The sequence below is a fragment of the Rhinolophus ferrumequinum genome, chromosome X (genome assembly GCF_004115265.2).
Source record: "Rhinolophus ferrumequinum isolate MPI-CBG mRhiFer1 chromosome X, mRhiFer1_v1.p, whole genome shotgun sequence".
In the NCBI taxonomy this organism is placed as follows: domain Eukaryota; kingdom Metazoa; phylum Chordata; class Mammalia; order Chiroptera; family Rhinolophidae; genus Rhinolophus; species Rhinolophus ferrumequinum.
The window spans coordinates 33602020-33614594 of record NC_046284.1 but is presented as its reverse complement, the minus strand read 5'-3'; the positions used below and the strand labels follow the sequence as shown (position 1 = coordinate 33614594).

At 37.4% G+C, this 12575-nt stretch overlaps 1 pseudogene; it reads left to right on the top strand.

Annotated features, from left to right (window-relative positions):
- The first annotated feature begins 987 nt into the window (after positions 1–987).
- On the top strand, positions 988–2371 carry LOC117020317 (elongation factor 1-alpha 1-like; annotated as a pseudogene).
- The last annotated feature ends 10204 nt before the right edge of the window (positions 2372–12575 follow it).

Sequence of the window (12575 nt, the reverse complement as noted above, 5' to 3'; positions counted from 1 at the left end):
AGAAATTCTTCAGACCACATTTCCTGTGGAGTAGAAGCTTCCTTGATAAATGTCTAGAAATCAAAATAAAAAAAAACACACCAACAAAAGTATAAACAATTAAATGCCTAATCCAGAAATGTTTCATGAAGCTGGGAGCTTCATCTTCTTTCTGGACTACAAAGTGTGATCGAACAATATGGTAAATATTTAAATTAAAAAAATTGTTACAGTAAAAGACACATTGCCATTACTCCCCCTCAAAATACTTCCCCCACTGGAACACACTTATCCCATCATTCTTACCACTTTCTGAAGCAGTTCTGGATGTCCTCTTTCATGAGTGTCTTTAGTTGTGCTGTTGTAGCTGCCTCAATGTCCTGAATCATTTTGATTTTGGGGAACAGCCAGAAGTTGCCTGGTGCCAGGGCCGGTGAATAAGGTGGATGAAGACACACTGTAAAGTTTTTATTTGACAGAAATTGCTGTATACCAGAAGCGATGTTGGAGCATTGTCATGATGGAGGATGATTTACGGCACACTTTAAAACACACCTTCTCTCAACCATAGCTCACACCCAACTGACTGCACCAAACAAGTTGAAACGTGTCAAACACTGTTACTAAGGTTCGACGAACCACTTCCTGTATTGAAGATCCCTGCCTTTCCATTGGATGGCACTAAGTAGGAGCATTCAACATATTTTGTTAACACAATGAAAAGGCTCCATGTCACCCATTGCTTCTGGTATGGCAATTTCTGTCAAACAAAAACATGGTGTGTCCTCATCCACCTTATTCACCAGATCTGGCACTATACAAATTCTGGCTCTACCCCAAAGTTAAAAATGACCATGAAATGTAACCATTTTGAATCAATTCAGGTCATCAAGGAAGCCATGAGAGCACAATTATAGACACTCATGAAACAGGACTTCCAGCTGTTTTGCAATGGGTTTTCTGCCAGAACACAGGGGTAGTGAAAACCACCACTAAATTTAACCCAAAATGGGAAAGGAAAAGACACACACCAACATTGTTGTCATCAGATATGTAGATTCCAGCAAGTCTACCACTACAGGTCATCTGATCTATAAATGTGGTGGGATCAACAGAAGAACCATTGATAATTTTGAGAAGGAGGCTGCTGAGATGGGAAAGGGCTCCTTCAAGTATGCTTGGGTCTTGGATAAACTGAAAGCTGAACATTCACGTGGGATCACCATTGATATCTCCCTGTGAAAATTCAAGACCAGCAAGTATTATGTGACTACCATCGATGCCCAAGGATACAGAGACTTTATCAAAAACATGATTACAGGCACATCTGAGGCTGTGCTGTCCTGATTGTTGCTGCTGGTGTTGGTGAATTTGAAGCAAGTATTTCCAAGAATGGGCAGACCCGTGAGCATGCCATTCTGTCTTACACACTGGGTAGGAAACAACTAATTGTTGGTGTTAACAAAATGGATTTCACTGAGCCACCTTACAGCCAGAAGAGACATGAGGAAATCGTTAAAGAAGTCAGCACCTACATTAAGAAAATTGACTACAACCCTGACATGGTAGCATTTGTGCCAATTTCTGGTTGGAATGATGATAACATGTTGGATACGAGTGTTAACATGCCTTGGTTCAAGGGATGGAAAGTCACCTGTAAACATGGCAGTGCCAGTAGAACCACACTACTTGAAGATCTGGATTACATCCTGCCACCAACTTGTCCGATTGACAAATCTTGGTATCTGCCCCTCCAGGATGTCTACAAAATTGGTGGTATTGGTACTGTCCCCGTGGAGTGAGTGGAGACTGGTGTTCTCAAACCTGGCATGGTGGTCACCTTTGCTCCAATCAATGTTACAACTGAAGTAAAGTCTGTTGAAATGCACTGCAAAGCTTGAAGTGAAGCTCTTCCTGGGGACAATGTGAGCTTCAATGTCAAGAATGTGTCTGTCAAAGATGTTCATCATGGCAGTGTGACTGGTGACAGCAAAAATGAGCCACCAATGGAGGCAGCTGGCTTCATGGCTCAGGTGATTATCCTGAACCATCCAGGCAAAATCAGTGCCACATTTGCACCTGTGCTTGATTGTCACACAGCTCACAATGCTTGCAAATTTACTGAGCTGAAGGAGAAGATTGATCATTGTTCAGGCAAAAAGCTAGAAGACAGCCTGAAGTTTTTGAAATCTGGTGATGCTGCCATCATTGACATGGTTCCTGGCAAGCCATGTTTGTTGAGAGCTTCTGTGACTACCCTCCTCTGGGCCATTTTGCTGTTTGTGACATGAGACAGACAGTTGCTGTGGGTTTCATCAAAGCAGTGGACAAGAAGCCAGCTGGAGCTAACAAGGTCACCAAGTCTGCCCAGAAAGCTCAGAAGGCTAAATGAATATTATCCCCAATACCTGCCATCCCAGTCTTAATCAGTGGTGTAAGAATGGTCTCAGAACTGTTTGTCTCAGTTGGCAATTTAAGTTTAATTGCAAAAGACTGGTTAATGATTACAATGCATCGTAAAACCTTCAGAAAGAAAGGAGACTGATTTGTACACAATTAGTTTTTTTTTGTGTGGCAGTTTTTCAGTTGTTAGTTGTTAAGATCAGTACTTTTCAATGGAGACAACTTGACGAAAAATCTGTCACAGGATTTTGAGACCCATTAAAACAAAGTGTTTTTGTTTTTGTTTTTGTTTTTTTGTTCAAATTAAAGTTTATTGGGGTGACAATTGTTAGTAAAGTCACATAGATTTCAGGTGTACAATTCTGTATTACATTATCTATAAATCCCATTGTGTTCACCACCCAGAGTCAGTTCTCCTTCCATCACCATATATTTGATCCCCCTTACCCTCATCTCCCACCCCCACCCCCCTTACCCTCTGGTAACCACTAAACTATTGTCTGTGTCTATGAGTTTTTGTTCCTCATTTGTTTGTCTTGTTCTTTTGTTGTTTTTGGTTTATATACCACATATCAGTGAAATCATATGGTTCTCTGCTTTTTCTGTCTGACTTATTTCGCTTAGCATTATATTCTCAAGATCCATCCATGTTGTCACAAATGGTCCTATTTCATCTTATCTTACCGCCAAATAGTATTCCATTGTGTATATACACCACAACTTCTTTGTCCATTCATCTATCGAAGGACATTTTGGTTGTTTCCATGTCTTGGCCACCGTAAATAAAGCTGCAATGAACATTGGAGCACGCGTGTTTTTATGGATAAATGTTTTCAGATTTTTGGGGTAGATACCTAGGAGTGGTATTGCTGGTCATACAGTAATTCTATTTCTACTTTTTTGAGGAACCTCCACACTGCCTTCCATAGTGGCTGCACCAGTCTGCATTCCCACCAACAGTGTATGAGGGTTCCTTTTTCTCCACAGCCTCTCCAACACTTGTTACTATTTGTCTTGTTGATGATAGCCATTCTGACTGGGGTGAGGTGATATCTCATTGTGGTTTTTATTTGCATTTCTCTGATGACTAGTGATGTTCAGAATTTTTTCATATGTCTATTTGTCACTTGTATGTCCTCTTTGGAGAAATGTCTCTTCAGGTCCTCTGCCCAGTTTGCAATTGGGTTGTTTTTTTGTTGTTGAGTTTCATGAGTTCCTTGTATATTTTGGCTATTACCCCTTATCGGAGGCACTGTTTGCAAAAATCTTCTCCCATTCAGTTGGTTGCCTCTTCATTTTGTTGATGGTTTCTTTTGCTGTGCAGAAGCTTTTAAGTTTGATATAGTCTCATTCATTTATTTTAGCTTTTACTTCCCTTGCCTTTGCAGTCAAGTTCATAAAATGTTCTTTGAACCCAAGGTCCATAAATTTAGTACCTATGTTTTCTTCTATGCAGTTTATTGTGTCAGGTCATATGCTTAAGTCTTTGATCCATTTTGAATTAATTTTGGTAAATGGTGACAGATAGCAGTCCAGTTTCATTCTTTTGCATGTGGCTTTCCATTTCTCCCAACACCATTTATTGAAGAGGCTGTCTTTCTCCATTGTATGGTTTTTGCATCTTTGTCAAAAATTATCTGTCCATATTTATGGGGATTTATTTCTGGGTTCTCAATTCTATTCCAGTAGTCTATGTGTCTGTTTTTCTGCCGATACCATACTGTTTTGATTATTGTAGCCCTGTAATACAAGCTAAAGTCAGGGAGTGTGATACCTCCAGCATTGTTCTTTTTTCTTAAGAATGCTTTGCTATTCAGAATCTTTTGTGGTTCCAAACAAATCTGATGATTTTTTTTTCTTTTTTTTCTTTAAAAAATGCCATTGGGATTTTGATGGGGATTGCATTAAATCTGTATATTGCTTTGGGTGACATGGCCATTTTAACTATGTTGATTCTTCCAATCCATGAGCACGGAATGTTTTTCCATTTCTTTGTGTCTTCTTCAATTTCTTTAAAAAATGTCTTGTAGTTTTCAGAATATAGGTCTTTCACATCCTTGGTTAAGTTTATACCTAGGTACTTTATTCTTTTTGCTGCAATTGCAAAAGGAATTTTTTCATTATTATTTTTTCTGAGATTTCATTGTTAGTATATAGGAATGCAATGGACTTTTGTATGTTGATTTTGTACCCAGCCACATTACTGTATTCGTTGATTGTTTCTAATAGCTTTTTGGTGGAACCTTTAGGGTTTTCTATATACAGCATCATGTCATCTGCAAAGAGTGACAATTTAACTTCTTCATTCCCAATTTGGATGCCATATTATTTCTTTCTCTTGCCTGACTCTTCTTGCGAGGACTTCCAACACTATGTTGAAAAGCAAAGGTGATAGGCGACAGCCCTGTCGTGTTCCTGAAAGTAGAGCAAAGGGCTTCAGTTTTTCACCATTAATTATGAGATTAGCTGAGGGCTCGTCATATATGGCCTTTATTATGTTAAGGTATTTTCCTTCTATACCTATTTTATTAAGTGTTTTAATCATGAATGGATATTGTATCTTGTCAAATGCTTTTTCTGCATCAATTGATGTAATCCTGATTTTTGTCCTTTATTTTGTTTATGTGATGTATCACATTGATGAATTTGCGGATGTTGAACCATCCTTGTGCCCCTGGGAGGTACTCCATGTGGTCGTGATGAATGATCTTTTTAATGCATTGTTGTATTCGATTCGCTAGAATTTTGTTTAGGATTTTTGCATCTGTATTCATGAGAGATATTGGTCTGTAGTTCTCTTTTTTTGAGTTGTCCTTACCAGGTTTTGGTATCAGGGTATTGTTGGCATCAGAAAATGAGTTAGGGAGTACTGTCTCTTCTTCAATTTTTTGAAAGACTTTGAGCAGGATTGGCATTAGATCCTCTTTGAAGGTTTGGTAGAATTCACTAATGAAGCCTTCCGGTCTGAGACTTTTGCTTTTGGGAAGGTTTTGGACGACTGATTCAATTTCATTACTGGTGATCGGTCTGTTTAGATTTTCCAGTTCTTCATGGTTCAGCCTAGGAAGGCTATGTGTTTCTAAGAACTTGTTCATTTCTTCCAGATTATTGAATTTGGTGGCATACAGTCCTTCATAGTATTCTTAGATGATCCTTTGTATTTCTGGGGCGTCTGTGATAACTTCTCCTTTTTCGTTTCTGATTTTGTTTATTAGTACTTCTCTCTTTTTATCTTAGTGAGCCTAGCCAAGGGTGTGTCAATTTTGTTAATCTTTCAACAAACCAGCTCTTTGTCACATTAATTTTTTCTATTGTCTTTTTGTTCTCTATTTCATTTAGTTCTGCTCTGATTTTTATTATTTCCTTTATTCCGCTGACCTCAAGTTTCATTTGTTCTTCTTTTTCTAGTTCTTTAAGGTGTAACATGAGGTTATTTATTTGGGATTTTTCATTTTTCTTGAGATAGGTCTGTAACGATATAAATTTCTCTCTTAAAACTGCTTTCGCTACATCCCAAAAATTTTGGTAGGATGTATTTTCATTCTCATTTGTTTCTATGTATCTTTTGATCTCTCCTCTAATTTCTTCTTTGACCCGGTTGTTCTTTAAAAGTATGTTGTTTAATCTCCATGTATGTGTGGTTTTTCCTCCTTTCTTTTTGCTGTTGATATCCAATTTCAAAGCCTTGTGATCAGAGAATATGCTTGGTATGATTTCAATCCTCTTCAATTTGCTGAGGTTAGTTTTTTTTTGTGCCAATATATGGGCTATCCTTGAGAATGTTCCATGTACACTAGAAAAAAATGTATAGTCTGATGTTTTAGGATGAAGTGCTCTATAAATGTCAATTATGTCCATTTCATCTGATGTGTCATTTAGGGCTGCTATTTCGTTATTTATTTTCTGTTTGGATGATCTATCCATTGCTGTCAATGACGTATTTCGGTCCCCTAGTATAATTGTGTTTTGGTCAATTTCTCCCTTTAGTTCTGTTAGTAGTTGCTTGGTATATTTTGGTGCTCCCTGATTGGGGGCATAAATATTGATGACTGTTATGTCTTCTTGTTGTATAGTCCCCTTTACCATTATGAAATGTCCATCTTTGTCTCTTGTTATCTTTTTCACCCTGAAGTCTGTTTCATCTGATATCATTATGGCTACACCTGATTTTCTGTGGTTACCATTTGCTTGGAGTGTCAATTTCCACCCTTTCACTTTGAGTCTATGCTTGTCCTTGTAGCTGAGATGTGTCTCTCAGAGACAGCATATGGTTGGGTTTAGTTTTTGATCCAATGTTCTAGTCTGTGCCTTTTTATTGGTGAGTTCAGTCCATTTACATTTAGGGTGATTATTGATATGTGAGGATTTCCTATCATTCTAACTTTAGTTTTCTGGTAAGATTGTGTCTCCATGGTTTCTTTGCCTTTTTGTTGTTGTCTATTATTTCTCTGTGGTGGTATTCTATGATTTTTCCCTCTGTTTCTTCTTGTATTACATTGTATTTCAGCTCTGGATTTTTTTTTTTTTGAGTGTTTACCATAAAGCTTATGTAAAAATAAGTTTCATATTTAGAGTATTCCATTTTCTTCAGCATGTTTACGTTCTCTATTCTCATATTCCAGTTCAGGTTTTTATTCTCTCCCCTTTTATATTTTGGTTGCCACAAATTATCCCTATTGATGCTGGTTGAATAGCCTCCTTCAGTATTTCTTGTAGTGTAGGTCGTGTGTTAGAAAATTCCCTCTGCTTCTGTATGTCTGGAAAGGTCTTTATTCCTCCCTCATATCTAAAGGATATCTTTGCTGGATATGTTATTCTTGGCTCATAATTTCTCTCTTTGAATACTTTGAGTGTTTGAGTCCATTCTTTCCTGGTTTGTAGAGTTTCTGCTGAAAAATCTGATGATAATCTAATGGGCTTTCCTTTCTAGGTTACTGTCTTCTTTTCCCTGGCTACCTTGAGGATTCTTTCTTTGTTGTTAATTTTTGACAACTTCAGTACAATATGCCTTGGAGAAGGCCTGTTGGGATTGAGGTAATTAGGTGTTCTATTTGCTTCTTGGATTCGAGGATCCCGTTGTTTCCACAAGTTTGCGAAGTTATCCTCAACTATGTGTTTGAACATACTCTCATTCTCTGTTCCCTTCTTTCTTTCTTCCCCTTCTGGTATGCCCATTATTCTTATATTGCACTTTCTGATGGAATCACAAAGTTCTTGTAGAGTTCTTTCATTTCTTTTAATCTCAATTGTTTTTCTTTTCCCTCCATGTCATTTCCAGATTTCTATCTTTGATGTCACTGATTCTTTCCTCCATCTGGTCAATTCCACTACCTAAGCTGGTTATTTCATTCTTCATTTCTGTTAATGAGCTCTTAATTCCCCAGAAATTCTATTTGGTTATTTTTTAAAATTTCAATCTCTTTGGTAAAATGTTCATTGTGTTCTTTGATTGTGTTTCTGAGTTCATTAAACTGCCTGTCTGTGTTTTCTTGCATCTCGTTGAGTGTTTTCAGAACTGCAATCTTGAATTCTGTGTCATTTAAGTCACATATTTCCATGTCTTTAAGTTCATTTTCTGGAGACTTTTCATTTTCTTTCTGAGTTGTCTTGTTACCTTGGTTATGAATGGCTATTAATGATTTATTATTTCTCTTCCTAGGCATCTACAGGAGTGGGTTGCAACAGGTTGATAGAAAGAGGTCTCTGTTTTGTTTTCCAGTAGGTGTTGGTAGAATGTTTTATTTTCTCTCCGACTGCAGCCTTTTATTCTCTCTCACAGTGTAATTTTTTCCACACTATCCCGCCTTCTCACACAATGAGGGGATTCTCTGGAAGGCAGACTTCTCCTCTGTGAACAGTTTACCTGGGTCATAGTGCACTGGCTGCCTCCATTGGGGGATGTGGAGGGCTTCTGAAGTTCCAAATCTCTTAATGCACCAGATTCAGAGCCCATATGTTTCAGCAGTTCTGTTTACTCCTGCAGGGATCCATCCAGATAGGTGGGGCCAGGGGCGGGTTGGGTTGTGAGACGTGGCCCAGAACAATGGTGCCTACTACCACCACAGCCAGTCTTGCTTTCATGGCTCCCTCCACTTTGCCAGAACTAGTTGGGCTGTGAGTCCGTGTCTGTGGACCACAATTCTCAGAAGTACAAATATTCTGTTCTTTTGATCTGACATTGCTACTGTTCCGCTTCTAGCACTGGGCTAGTGGGGGCGGAGCATGCTCTGTGAGGGAAGGGAGGGGGCAGCTAGGCTCAGTGCCTAAGGCTTCTGTTCTGTGCTCAGCAGTGAGGACTTAAACCTCCGTTTTCAGCCTTCTTCCCTCAGTCTTTCCTCCGAGGTCTCTGCCGTGAGTGTTGGGTTCAGCCATATTATATGTAGTCTCCTCAGCCCTGTGGGCCATAAGTGGAGCCCTAGCAATCCGAGTTCTTCCCTCTCCCGCAGCTGCGGTAGTTCCAGAATCCAGCGAGCTCAGAGCACTGAGCTAGGTTTACATCCTGTGCCCGCGTGGCCCTGTCTCCACACTTCTTCTTTCCCTCCTACCCCCCCTCACAGAATTTCCCTACCTTTAGATCATTTCAGTAGTGTGCCTCTTCGTCTTGCCTGCCTGCTATGTAGGGAGTCCTTTGTGGAGTTATAGTTGTTCAATTTGTTGTAAATTCCAGGGGAGATTTCAAGAGGCACACCTCATGCCGCCATTTTATGACATCATCAGAGAGTTGTTTTTTTTTTTTTTTTAAGAGTTTGAAAAACCTTTTCTGAACACCGGAGGTCAACAATATTTCTAGGGTGCAAACCTGCTCCATATGATAGAATACCTGCTTTCATTTTCAGACTGGAAATCTGAATATGGTGTTGCTGTGATGACTGTCTTTGGAAGTCTGCAAAAGTTTTTTCAAAAAGTGAAGTAAAGTAGTGGACTTGTCAGTGTTTCTTTTAGTTAAGTAATTTCATGGCTTAGTGATCGTAAATCCTAAGAGCAAATGGAAAGAAACTAGCAGTCCACAACTATATGTTATATGGCTGAAGAATGGTGTATGTTCCATTAAAAAGTTATCACGATGGGCATTTTTGTTTATTTTTTCCTATAGTAAATTTCACATATGTATCTCTATTAGCTTTTGTTCCCTGGCTAAAGACAATTATCTATGTGTGTTTAAGTAAGAAAAGCCTTTACTCCCTCCTCACAGAAGAAAAGAAACTAGCCATGTCTAATACTCTATTTGTAATTGTAATTGTGTCTGGCTTTTGATGGGGGTAGGAACATTTTCAGATGTTATCTGATATAGGAATCTGTCATTTGTGCATGCTATGTAGATATCTAATTCAAACAGACAGAGCTGTGATTACAGTTGAAGAAATAGGCTTGAAACAGGTTTTGGAGAGCTCAGACAGTAGAGAATTTTAACTTGTAAAGAATTTACCTGGCTTGTATAATAATATGAGTGAGTTTATATATGTATTTAAAATATTGAATTGCACATGGAATGAGAAAGCAAGAAGTGGGGTATATACAGCTATTTATGGCTTATCCAGACTCTTCATGACCTCCAATTATCAGAGAAATCTGAAGAATTATTGAGTGCATTCATTTTGCTTTTTTTCTCCCATGGAATAAGTAAGGAAGTCTTATAGACAGACATAAATAAGTCAAGTCAAAAAGGGAAAAAAGATGTGTTGATATTGACCCTCTTGCTAAACTTATATATTGACTGGATAAGTGCTACAGAAACTAGCAAGTAACAAAATGGAGGCAGGTAGAAATCTTTCAACTATAAAACTCCAACTAGGGCAAATTCTAGCTTTCTGAGAGTGTGATATGATTCTTCCACTGTATGAATGTGAAGTATTTTCTGAAAAAATAATTTAGAACACTTCCTCCTACTTCCTGAGAGAATTAATAAATTTGATTGTAAAGTCTTACAATTAAATGACATTCTGTTCCGTTCAGCTTATTGAGATTATCAAGTGTTCATATAAACCTTTAAAAAAAGGTAGCAAGGAAATCTTACAGAAGAAAAAAATTGAACTTCCGATGCTTTAAATGTACTAACCCTTTACCTCTTCACACAGAGAAACTGCCAATTCACAAATTGACAAGCTGAGGTAGTCAAAAGTTTGGATGCTAGGTTCCAAAACAAGAAAGAAATGAAAATAGCTATCAAGCTAGCAATTGGTCATCACAAAAAAGCACTACTGAAAAATTCTGTAAAGCATATTTAATATTTTAAAATAAATATATTCATAAATGAATTAATATTCATTTTCAAGTTCAACTAATATTCCTAATTGAGGTGAATTCTTTCTTAAATCAAGTGATTTGATAAATTTGATTTTTTAGAAGCTAAATGTCTTCTTCCTGATTTTATTACCATAAGGAGTATAATGCAAGTGTAACATTGCATTACATAAGTGCAATAATATTTTAAATATTTTTTTTTAATTTTTATTGACAGTGTATATACAATATTATATAATCTTCAGGTGTACAATAGTGATTAAACATTTATGTAACTTACAAAGTGATCACCCGATAAATCTAGTACCCATCTGACACAAAACACAGTTATTACAACATTATAAACTATATTCTCTATGCTCCGTGACTCTTTACATCTCCGTGACTATACTGTAACTACCAAATTGTATTTCTTAATCCCTTTGCCTCTTTCATCCATCTTCCCAGCCCCCGTCCCTCCTGGCAACCATCAAAATATTCTCTGTATCTATGAGTCTATTTCTGTTTTGTTTGTTTATTATGTTCTTTAGATTTCACACATAAGGGAAATCATGGCATTTGTCTTTCTCTGTCTGACTTACTCCACTCAGCATACTACCTTCTAGATCCACCCATATTATTGCAGATGCAAGATTTCATTCTTTTTTATGGCTGAGTAATATTCCATTGTACTATGTACCACCTCTTCTTTATCCATTCATCCATTGATGGGCATGAGGTTGCTTCCATATCTTGGCTATTTCAAATAATGCTGCAATGAACATATGGATGCACAGCTCCCTTAGAAGTAGTGTTTTGGGTTTCTTCAGTAAAATACCCAGAAGTGAAAATACTGTGTCCTTCTTTGTCTCTTCCTATAGCTTTTGTTTTAAAGTCTATTTTGTCTAGTATAAATATTGTTACCTCACCTTTTCTTTTTCATTTCCATTTTCATGATATATCTTTTTCCATCCCTTTCCTTTCAGTCTGTGTGTGTCTTTCGATCTGAAGTGAGTCTTTTGTACACAGCATATGTAACGGTCTTGTTTTCTTATTAATTCAGGCACCCTATATTTTCTGATTGGAGTATTAAACCCATTTACATTTAAAGTAATTGTCGATAGATCTATACTTATTGCCACTTTACTATTCATATTTTTGAAATTTTTTCTCCTTTCTTTTCTTAAAGAAGTCCCTTTAACATTTCTTGTAATACTACTGGTCTGGTGGTGAGGAACTACTTTAGTTCTTTTTTGTTTGTTTGTTTGTTTGTTTGTTTGTTTGCGAAGCTCTTTATCTGTCTTTTGATTCTAAGTTATAGCTTTGCTGGGTAGAACAACTTGGTTGTGGGTCCTTGATTTTCATCACTTTGAATATATCTTGCCAATCCGTTCTGGCCTGCAGGGTTTCTGTTGAGAAATTAGCTGACAGTCTTATGGGAGTGCCCTGGTAGGTAATTAACTGCTTTTCTCTTGCTGCTTTTAAGATTTTCTCTTTGTCTTTATCCTTTAGCATCATTTTAATTATGGCATGTCTTCACGTGGGTCTCTTTGGGTTCATCTTGTTTGGGACCCTCTGTGCTTCCTGGACTTGTATGTCTATTTCCTTCACCAGGTTAAGGAAGTTTTCGGTCATTATTTCCTTAAATATATTCTCAATCCTTTGCTTTTTCTATTCTCCTTCTGGTACCCCTATGATGCGAATGTTGTTACACTTGATGTTGTCCTCAGGGCTCCTTAAACTATCCTTAATTTTTTGGATTCTTTTTTTTCTTTTTGCTGTTCTGATGAGATATTTTCTGCTACCTTATCATTTAAATCACTAATCCAAGCCTCTGCTTCCTCTGATCTTTTCCCTGATTAGTTGATTCCCACTAATATATTATTTATTTCAGTTATTGTGTTCTTCACTTCTGACCAGTTCTTTTTTATGTTTCCTATCTCCATTTTTATGTTTCCCATGTTTTTGTTGAA